We start from the raw sequence: 10,179 nt of genomic DNA on the forward strand, positions 1-10,179 counted from the left end.
GGCGTGGCTGGACGAGTTGAGTTTACAAACCGCGGGTCAGGTGGCGGGGGCGCTCCGCGGGCAGGTAACTCTGCGCCCGCAGCTCCCAACCGCTAGGGACGGGCGGAGACGGGAGTCATCCTCTCAAAGCTGTCTCCCTCAGCTCAAGCGTCTTGCAGGGCTCCCCATCGTCCACCATCCTTGGCATACCATTCATGTCTCATCAAAACCCGGCACCAATTTATCCTCTGCATCCTTGGCAGTTCAGTCCTCTGTTTAAAACCCACTGATCTGTAGTGGCTCCGTGATTGAGCCCAGAAGCTCTGGACTCAGACCCCGAGCTTGCATCCTTATCAGCTGTGTGGCCTTGGGCAAGTTGCATAACCTCTCTGAGCCTATGAGCACCCAGATTTTCCTTCACAAACCAGACTTCTCCCACACTCATCCCATTCAAATCATGGGTCTGGTTTGGAGTGACAGGAGCCAGCCTAGCTGCTCAGAGTCACAGCAGCTGGTTCAGGGGTGAGCAAGAGACGCTGTCCTGGCCAATGAGGGTCAGCCCTGAGACATGCTGGGGGCCAGAAGGAGGGCTAAGGCCAGATAACTCTCCCATCTGCCCACAGACCTCTCCAGAACTGGGCTGGGGGAGAAAAGGATGCACGTCTGGAGCTACTAGTGGGCATCTTGCCACCATGAGGGGAGGAGCCGCCAGGGAATGAAGCCAGCCCAGAGGAAAGCAAAAACAGATCTCCTGGATCACCCGGAACAGCTACACCATAAGTAAGCTCTGTCCCAGACTTTTCAGTTATATGAGCTACTCTATTTCCTTTGCTGCTTAAGCCTGTTTGAGTACAAAGGAGTAGGGGGTCCCTGCAACCCCGAGAGTACCGATAGATTACCCGTGACCACGTGGCACAATGAAATGGCCCCGCTCATTGCTGCCTCTTCCACAAAGCCAGACCCACGGGAGCTTCTTCACTCCCTCCTCAGAACGTGATTCCTCATTTCTAGCAAGGAGGAGGGACTGACAGGTCCCCCCAGTAGGACTAGGGGTGCCTTGAGGGCAGGGGCAGGTCTTGGCTGCCCCATAAAGATGAGGGCCCAAGAGAGTGGGTGGGGTCTCTGGCAGGATGGGGCCCAGGCTGCATTTCTGGGCCCAGAAAGCCTGTCATCCCCCATCCTAGGTGCTGGCCCCGCTCACGGTTGGGCCCTGTCGGCGGGGCCGCTGGCGTGCTGGGACTGAAAAGGAGCTCTCCCAATCTCTGCTGTAGAGAGAAACCAGGAGGGGGCGGGGCCAGGCCTCAGAAACAAAGGCGTTGCCATGGTTACCCCTGAAGAAACCGACCCCAGCAGGCGCGGGAGGTGCATGCAGGCCCCCAAGCCAGGACAAGGACAAGGCCTGTTGCCATGGAGATGCTCCGAAGCTTTCCTCCTGGGCCTGGCCCAAGTCCAGTGCAGGGTCCCGAAACCACCATCCGCCATCCTGATCAGTCTCTAAGACTCTGACCTAATGCAAAGGACATGCTCCGAGGGGTTCAAACTACTGGCTCAAACTACTGGCTCGCCCCTCAGCCATGACCTCTGGGGTGAGTGTAACATCAGAGAGCTATGGCCAGAGGAGAGACTGGAGTGGACAGTCTGTCTGCCCACGGACCACCCAGGGCTGAGCTTGACCACCTCTGCCTTGGCCTTGGGGTGGGGTAAGGTCTGACCCCAACTGGGCCCTGCAGCTGGGATATCAGTTTACCGCCTTTAAACAGATGCAATAACCCGAACTCCAAGGGTTGGCTGCTGGTCCTCCGTGCTCCTCATGGCCAGGATTGAGCGGGGGTCCCCTCTTGGTTGATGCCTGGAAGGATGGTGCATGGGACCAAATCAGGAGCAGTTTTCATGATCTTCACTAGGTCAAGAGGCTGATTCCAAAGACAAAATTTTCTAAGAATGGGATGGAAGACAGGAGCAGAAGAGGAGACAGAGGGTTTGGGACCATGCAGTGATGATGGTGGTGATGACAGTTGGTGTTCTCCAGGGTCCAGCAGCTCACACGTGTGCAACAGCCAATCGAGTAGAGGCCGTGTGTCAGCTCCACTGTGCAGATGAGCAGACCGAGCCTCAGGCACGGAAAATGACTCACCTCAGGCCTGCAGGGAGGAAGTGGTCCAGGCACCGCGTGGCTCTGTGGACCCATGGCCCAGCACGGCCCAGGAGCTTGTTGGAAAGGCAGGGATTTGCCCAGACCTCTCTGCTGGGGTCTGCACCTGAATAAGATGCCCAGGTGTTCCTGGGTGGCTGGGACCTCTGGGGGCCTCATGGGTCATAATAGTAACTGACCGATTACCTGCCCGGTGGCGGCAGGGGTGGGGGGGGCTTGTCACAGAGTCTCCTCCACCCTGAGCACTCAGGCCTGGCTGGGCTCCCAGAGTCCTCTCTGGTGGGGGTTCAACCATGTGTGTGCTCTCAGAGCTTGGAGAAGCGCTGGGCTAGTAGATAACTTTTGGGGTATCTGCTCCCACTGGAACTGCTCTCAGACCAGGCCAAGCCCAAGAACGAACCCTACAGTCATGTCTGCCTATCACTTACCACCCCAGAATCGGATCCTCCCTCTCCCAGCTCCTGCAGGAGCATCAGTCGGTACCGTGACCCATGAGTTCTGTGGGCGGCTGATGTGTGGGCCCGGAGCTTGGTGTGCTGGGCTCCAGAGGTCCCAGCTGTGGGCACAGGTGCCCCGACTCTGCCCTCAGGAAGCACGTTCACCTGCATTGTCCTCCTTCTGTCTGCCTCACCACGAGGAGGCAGAACAGAGATGATCGCCCCCCTTCAGACGGGGAAACTGAGGCTCAGGGAGCAGAGCAGTTTGCCCATTGCAGAGCAGGTCTGCAGCCAGAGCTACCCCATTAGCCCAACAGGGCTAGGTGTTCAAGGGTGCTGGGCGCCCAGCACCGCTGGCCTGGCCTTAGCCCTGTGGGGGGCGCGGCCCGAATTCACTCCTTTCCCTGCCACCCCCAGGCCTTTGGAGAGGACATTTTCCACTCCCTCCTGTGGAATGCTGGGGAATCTTTCCTCTGGATGCAGCCTGGGCGGCCAGAGAACACTGGCCACCGAGGCCTGGCCCCGGCCCTCACGTGGCCCAAGCAGATCCTTCCCCATGCAACTTTCTCATCTCCTCTGCAACGTGACAGCACTCGGCTTCCCCGTCGTCGGAGGAGAGTATTTTTAGTTTTGAACCCACCACGTGAAGAGAGACAAGTTATCAATAGCAGCGGCAAAGGGCTTTTTCTTTTTTTTCCCCATGGCTTTGGGACCTGAGCAATCTGCACCCATTGAATTCTGCCAAAAGAAGAAGAAATGCATTCCTCTTACCAACTTTTTACCCCGCGGCTTCCTCACCGCTGTGGCTCTGCCAGCCAGCTCTTCCCGGCTCAACCCCACCTGACTCAGCAGCGCCCCCGACTCTGGGGGAGGAAGGCGGCCCTGAGGTCAGTCTGCCCCAGGAAGGAATGGGCAGGAGTGAGCTGACCCCCAGGGGCCAAGACAAAGGGCAAGGCAGAGGCCAGAGCCCCAGAGCAGGCAGGCATGAGGGGGCTGGTGGGGCCCTGACTTCCATGCTCATAGAGTTGACATAGGCCCCATTTCTAGCTTCAGTAGCAGCCCTAGCATTTATTGAGCACTTACTATGTACCCAGTGGCAGCCTAGCACCTGTGAGTGCACCTTCCCAAACCAGATGCCATGGAATCCCAAGGCCTTTCTGGCTGTTATCAGGTGTTTCTGGAGGAAACGTCTCCGTGGTCAAGCAGGTTTGGGGAAAGCTATTAAAATAAAGCCAACAAATGTCTCCCTCCAATGCAGGGTGTCCCAGGGCCCTTATCATTCTGGTGTAGGGGGAGACTCCCAGAGACAGAAGGCCCAGCTGCAGAGCCAGGATTTATTGGAACTAGGCACCTTTTTTCCGTGGAGTGTTTTGCACGATCCCGGAGTGGCCTCCCACCTTGCTGGGGGACATTCAGACCAACTGGGCTGCCTGCCTTTAGGACTAGCTGGAGGTACATATACAGAAACTCAGAGTAACACAGCCTTCCACAAGATAGAGATGTACTTCTGTTGCACATGACACAGCCCAGGCTGTCCAGGGCTGGCAGGGGCCGTGCATCATCAAGGACCCACTTCCTACCTGTTGTGCAACTTTTCTAGAGCTAGCTTCCATCCTCACATTCACCTCATGGCCCAAGATGGCTGCTGGCAGTCCAGCCATCTCATGCATATTCGACCAGGAAGAAGGAGGCAAAGACAGAAGAAGCACAGAAGTGCTGCCCCACCAGGGGAGTCAGCTCCCTTTGAGGGTCTGTCCCTGACAGCACCAGGCACTTCTGCTCACATCTCACTAGCCAGAACTGCATCCCATGCCATTCTTGGTGGGAGAGCAGCATTTTAAGCTGAGTGCATTACCAGCCTAAACAAAACAGAGGACTCAGGGGAGAAGGTTATGGGTGGGAGCTGGTCAGAGGACCTGCCTGCTGGCCTCTCTGAACAGAGACCCTTGAGACCACCCAGAGTCCTGTGGCTCCCAGTCTGCTCCAGCTCCAGCCAGGGTACGGGCAGAGACGTGAACACCTCATAAGGTGGGCTCTGGGAAGACAAGGCAGCGCCGGACCCAAGGGAGAGCTCTCGGCTCCAGTCCCCGACTCCCTTGCTGCACACGGCTTGTGCCGCGTGCCTGGCAGATGCTTAGCATTGTCCCTGAGCGCTGAAGTACTCAGCGGGGGCCTGTAGGTTCCCTTCCTGGCTATGCCCTGACTTCAGGCAGGTGGCTCCTTCTTGCAGGACCGGTGGAGCACCCGCTGAGCCGGCGCGGGGGTGCCCGCATGGGCAGGCATGGGCCCAGGAGGCCACAGGGGACCCCAGACAAGGAGAAGGGGAGGGTGGACTCTGCTCCTTCTCTCTCCACTCTTTCTAGGGGTCTGCATGGGACGGAAGGGGTGTGGGCACATCTGTGTGCGGGGGAACCGGTAGGGTGGGCCAAAGCAGGAGGAAGGACAGCTTGGGCTGGTTCAATTTAACTTGCCAGGGGAGCTGCCAGGTTCGGGGGTCAGAGGGGGGCACAATTTAACCAGCCTGGGGTCCAGGGAGGAGCTGGTCACAGGGGCACCCCCCCCCCAGCAGCTGCACTCTAACTCCAGCAGGTGGGGTTGGGGGTGTTGGATAGGAAACGCTAGGGCATTTGGGGTTCTTCTGGGGGTCAGTGTGCTCCCTCCATGCCATCCCTAGGAGGTGAAGGCAGGGCAGGGGAGAGGAGGGGACAGCTCGCAACCATGTGCCAGGCACGCCCCAGGCCTGCCTTTTGGCTCGCAGTGGAGGGGCAGGCTGGACTGTGCCCCTGGTGGGGGGTGTCATGGCTCAGGGGTGTGCAACCCGTGTAGTCACGTGAGGCTGCGTGCCCGATTCACTGCTCTGCTGTTGCCGCTTGACATTGTCAATTTCTGGGGCGGGGGCCCACATTTTTATCCGGCACTAGGCCCCACAAATTCTGCAGGTGGCTCAGTACAGGAATCAGGGTACAGGGGTGCTGCCCCTCCAGTTCCGGTCTTCGGGAGTTGCACGCAGCCAGCTGGGGAGCTCTGTCCCCTCCAGGCAGGGTGGAAGGCTGGGTGAGCTGGGCAGGTTTGTTCTGGGGAAGAGGCCTCATGCTGGAAACTTTGCCAGGGCTGCCCCAGCTCAGGGAAGGTGGCCTGCCCAGGACTCACACAGCCCAGGGCACCACCAGAGCCAAAGCCAGCCGGGCACCTCCCCCCACTCCCCTGGCCTTGGAAGTGACATTGCTTCCCAGGCTCCTAGCCGCGACCATGGTAGGTGCTTATAAACGCCCTGGCTGCTGGCAGGAGGGAGTGCAGGTGGTCTGGGCAGATAGCTGGGGTTCCGATGGGGCCCGTGCGGGTCCGGGCCCTGCTGCTTGTGAACAGGGGGTCTCTCCAAGCCTGTTTCTCCAGGGCTTGGCGGCACCCAGAGGAGCCCCAGGTGTGTAGAAGCGCCTGCGGAGGCGGGCAGGCACAGGCGTGTCCCCTGAGCTGGGCAGCAGGCGCTCTCCCCCCACCCCCGTCTCCAGGAACAGCCGGATTCTCTTGCGGGGCCTCTGCCCACAGGCTGACCCCATCCCTTGTCTCAGGCAGGGCACATGACCGGGACCGGGGACATCACCGCGGCACTTAGGCATCATCAGGCAGACCAGGGGCTCGGTCACGAGGCCATACGCTGAGGCCACGTGGAGGGGAGCGCGGCTGAACCGAGGGCTGGGAACGCAGGCTCGGGGAGAAGTCCCCAAGCACCTTTCTCCGCACATGGGGAGAGGCCTCTGGAGCCCTCTACTCCCCATCGGGGCATCCCGGGCTGGGGCCACCCTTCTGGATGGTGCACAGGTGAGTCACTCGGGGACGGGCTCCAGGGAGCCCCAGAGGTTTTCAGGAGGCTTTTAGCCAGTGGTTTATCCAGTATTGTTACCACTGTACAGATGGGAAAATAGAGCCCAGGGAAGGGCTCATTGCTCCTCCTATGGGTGTTTCCAGCTCTGCATAAATCAGCAGAGCAAGTTTAGAAAATGTGAGAGGATTATGCAGTGCAGGGAAAAGGTACACCCAGGCTGAGTCTGGCAGGGGCGGGGAGGGGCGGGGGAGGGGGTAGGGGGAGGAAGATGGCAGAGACTGGGGGAGAGGGCAGGGGGCGGGGAGAGGGCAGGGAGGGTGGAGAAGATGGGGTGGAGGGAAAGATGGGGGTAGAGGGCAGGGGTGAGGGAGTGTGGTGAGAGGGCAGGGAGGTGGTGGAGAGGGCAGGGGCGGGGGGAGGGGAGGGAATGGGCAGGGGTCTCACTGGGGTAACAAGCCCTGGGGAGAACCCTGGTGGCCCCGCTGCACACCTGCGGGAGACAAGTCTCTGGTCTGGGTCTGGGGGCTGACACTCCGCTGTCCACTTTCTGCTGGTCGCCTTGGTGGAGGAACCAGGCTCCCGCAGGGACCGGAGGACATCTTCCTTATCTGGACCCTGCACCCCCAGCACTGAGACACTTGGATCATTCGGCGTTTTCCTGACAGACATAGCCCCCCCCCCCCCGAGCCACCCCATGCCCTCGGGGCCACAGAGGCTCCTTGCCAGGGCCAGGCAGCAGGCACGTGGGCCCCTCATTCAGGCCCCGTGGGGCTCCCCTGAATGCTGTGTCAGGAAGGAAGCGGGGCGCAGGGCTCCACACAGGGTCAGGGGGATGCTCATCTGCTGGGGGCTAGCACTGTGCACACACCCCCTTGGGGCCCAGCATTACTGCTTCCCAAGAGCAGCACGGACAAGACGAGGAAGAGCCGGACTGACCATGAGGGCTCCGGGGTGGGGAGGGCAGCATGGGGACCCATGGAGTGGGAACAGAAGTTTGGCCGGGCTTCAGGTTCCAGGGCCAGACCTGGGCTTTGGGGGACCCTGACGAGGTCCAAGATGGGGACTGTCCACCTCTCAGCCTCCCCACTAGAGGAGCCGGGCAGCAGCCAGTCGGGGGGAAAGGCCTGCAGCAGCCAGAGTCCCAGGGCGGCTCTCAGTGAGCCCAACCCAGAGGTCACCCTATCCCCGGCCCCAGACAGACTCCCCGACCAGTACCGCGCTGAGCTCAGCTGTGCCGTCGGGAAAAAGGCATTGCTAGCCCCTGTGTGCAGCCCCAGCCTGCCCGGCCTTGACCTCCAGGCCTGGGCTCTGCAGATGGACTGCGGTCACTGGGCCCATCCCACCTGGTCATCAGAGGAGAGGGCCAGCGCAGGACAGGAACGGCGAAGGGAGAGGGAAGGTCAGCCCTGGGTGACGCACGGGGATCTAATGCTCTGAGATGGTGGCGCTGCTGGGCAGAGGGCGGAAAGCAGCAGAAACACGCTCCGGTCAGGGCAGGACCTCCAAGGACAGGCAGATGGCAGCCAGCAACTGACCAGCTGCCGGCCAGGAGTCCAGACAAAGGCCTGGCTCAGGGCAGGGAGGGGCCAAGTCCTGGGCAGGGAGCTCTGGGATTGGGGTACCGCTGTCGTCATGGGAGAGGACCCTGGGCACCATCCCCACCCCTCCCCACTGGCCCACTGCCACAAGCCCCGGAGCTGGGCCCTGGGTCGGCGCGGCCCATCCCCACCTCTGTCCAGGCCAAAGACCCCTGGAAGTTTGAGATTTACCATCCGGGACCTGATCTAGTGAGCTCTGGTCCAAAGGCCCTCTGGAGCAGCCCTGGCTGGGGAGCCATGGCGCGTGCTGGGTCCAGATCCCCAGGCCCAGCGACCTGCAGCGGGGCTGGGTCACAGCCACAGAGGCCCCACCTAATACTGTCAGGGATGTGGCGGAGGCTCCCAGGTCCCAAGGCCCCCAGACTCTCCCTAGGCCCTGCACCAGCCACACACAGACTGACCCAGGGCTCTGGAGGAGCTCTCTTTTCTGTTTTCTCCATCATGGAGTCATGTTTTGCCTGTGGAGGGAACTTGCACAGATGAAACGTGTTTCATTCATTCGGCAAATACTAACCAGCCAGCCCCAGGAGCGGGGCGCATCCAGAGAGATAGCCCGGATCTCGCAGGAGGGGCTTTCTGGAAGGTGCAGGCACCGCTTTGCTCAGAGAAGGGTGCTGGTTATCCTTCTGGCCCCTCAGCCGTCCCTGCCCCTCCCCAGGCAGCTATCCACATGCCCCTTGGACCAGACCTCTTCCAGGCTGCGCCTCCTCCAGGGAGCCCTCCTGACATTACCCTTGTTTCGTGTTTGATATCTCCACCCAGGCACCATCCTTGGGAGAAAAGAGCACAAGGTGAGGACATTTCAGACCCAGGGTCAAGTCCCCGCTCCCTTCAGCCCTCCACATTCACGGTGCTTTCTGCAGCCTCAGAGCCTCTGCAAGTGCTCGTCTCCCTGCCCTCAGCCTCTCTGCTCCCCCAGTGGAGACAAAGGTCCTGGAGGGGGTCCTCCCAGGAAGGATGAGCAGGAGAGGCTGCAGTGGGCTTTGAGCTCGTCTGGGGGCTGCTGACCAGGCTGGGGGCTGGGGCAGCTCAGCCTCAAAGCTGGCAGCACAGGCTCCAGGCGAGCAGGAAGTAGGCCAGGCAGGGCTGCAGGCTTCCTTCCCGCGGGCCCAGCCGGAGGCGGCCTCCCGAGCAGCCTTGCCCAGGCTCTTCGAGGTCTGCTGGGTCTGATGTGGAACAGAGCCACCCTCACTGCTCATGCCGCTGCTCACTCCTCTCACTCTGTGCCCTGTGCTCACAGCGATGGACGCCCGGGGAGAAGGCGCCCTCTGCATTCCCAGCCTGCCCCAAGGACCCCTCCACAGGGGCTTTGTCTCAGGGGGGCCTCCAATTGAGGTCTCAGCGCCCAGGACTACTTGCCCCCAGGACTGAGCCTGGGGCTCCGTGGGCACTGCCAACAAAGACCCCATTGGGGGAGGGGCCGGAGGCACCCCTGCAGGACCCCTGGGGTAGCTGCAGGGGGCGACTTTGCTTCCCCGACCACCACCCTTCCCCCCCCCCCCCCGCCATTCTTTCTCTACCCTCCCCAGGGATGGGGTTCTAATGGTGCCAGCCAAAGCTACCGCAAGCTGGGGCAGTAGTGCCTGACTGTCGGAGCCAGGCCAGTGCGGCTCATTCTGTGTTTCTGTTGGCAGCCCCGCCTTCGTCCTACAGAGCAGATGAGAGCACAGGAGGGCAGCCTGAAGCTGTAGGGAGAGATCTTAGTGAGACATTGCCTGCTGGGGATAATGACTACAGGGAAAGAGCAGATGGAAAGAAGCAGATGTTCTTTGAGCTCCTGGATACAGCTGTGTCTGAAACCCACCCCTGGACTTCTCAGTCACAGGCAACAATAAACACCCCTTTCCCTTTGTCCTTTCTGAGTTGGTTTTGTCACTTGCAGCCAAACTGTAGCAACTACATCCCCGGTTCTCCTGTCTGCTCTCTCCTTCCTGCCACCTGGGTCCTGGACGCAATGCCGCTCTGTCCCTAAAGACAGGGGAATCAGACTCAGCGTTTATTCCAAATTGGTGGCCTCCAGAGCCATTCTGATCACACCCGGGCCCTGAACTCATCAGGACACACTGGGAGCTGGCTCACAATGTCACCAGGGAAAAAAAAAAGACAAGGAACAAAAAAAGAAAAATCTGCATTCCCATATTCAAATGAGCTCCTGCAGAAAGAGAAAGCAAACAGCAGCGGCTCCTCTGA

The sequence above is a fragment of the Ursus arctos genome, unplaced genomic scaffold (assembly GCF_023065955.2).
Source record: "Ursus arctos isolate Adak ecotype North America unplaced genomic scaffold, UrsArc2.0 scaffold_16, whole genome shotgun sequence".
Classification (NCBI taxonomy): Eukaryota; Metazoa; Chordata; class Mammalia; order Carnivora; family Ursidae; genus Ursus; species Ursus arctos.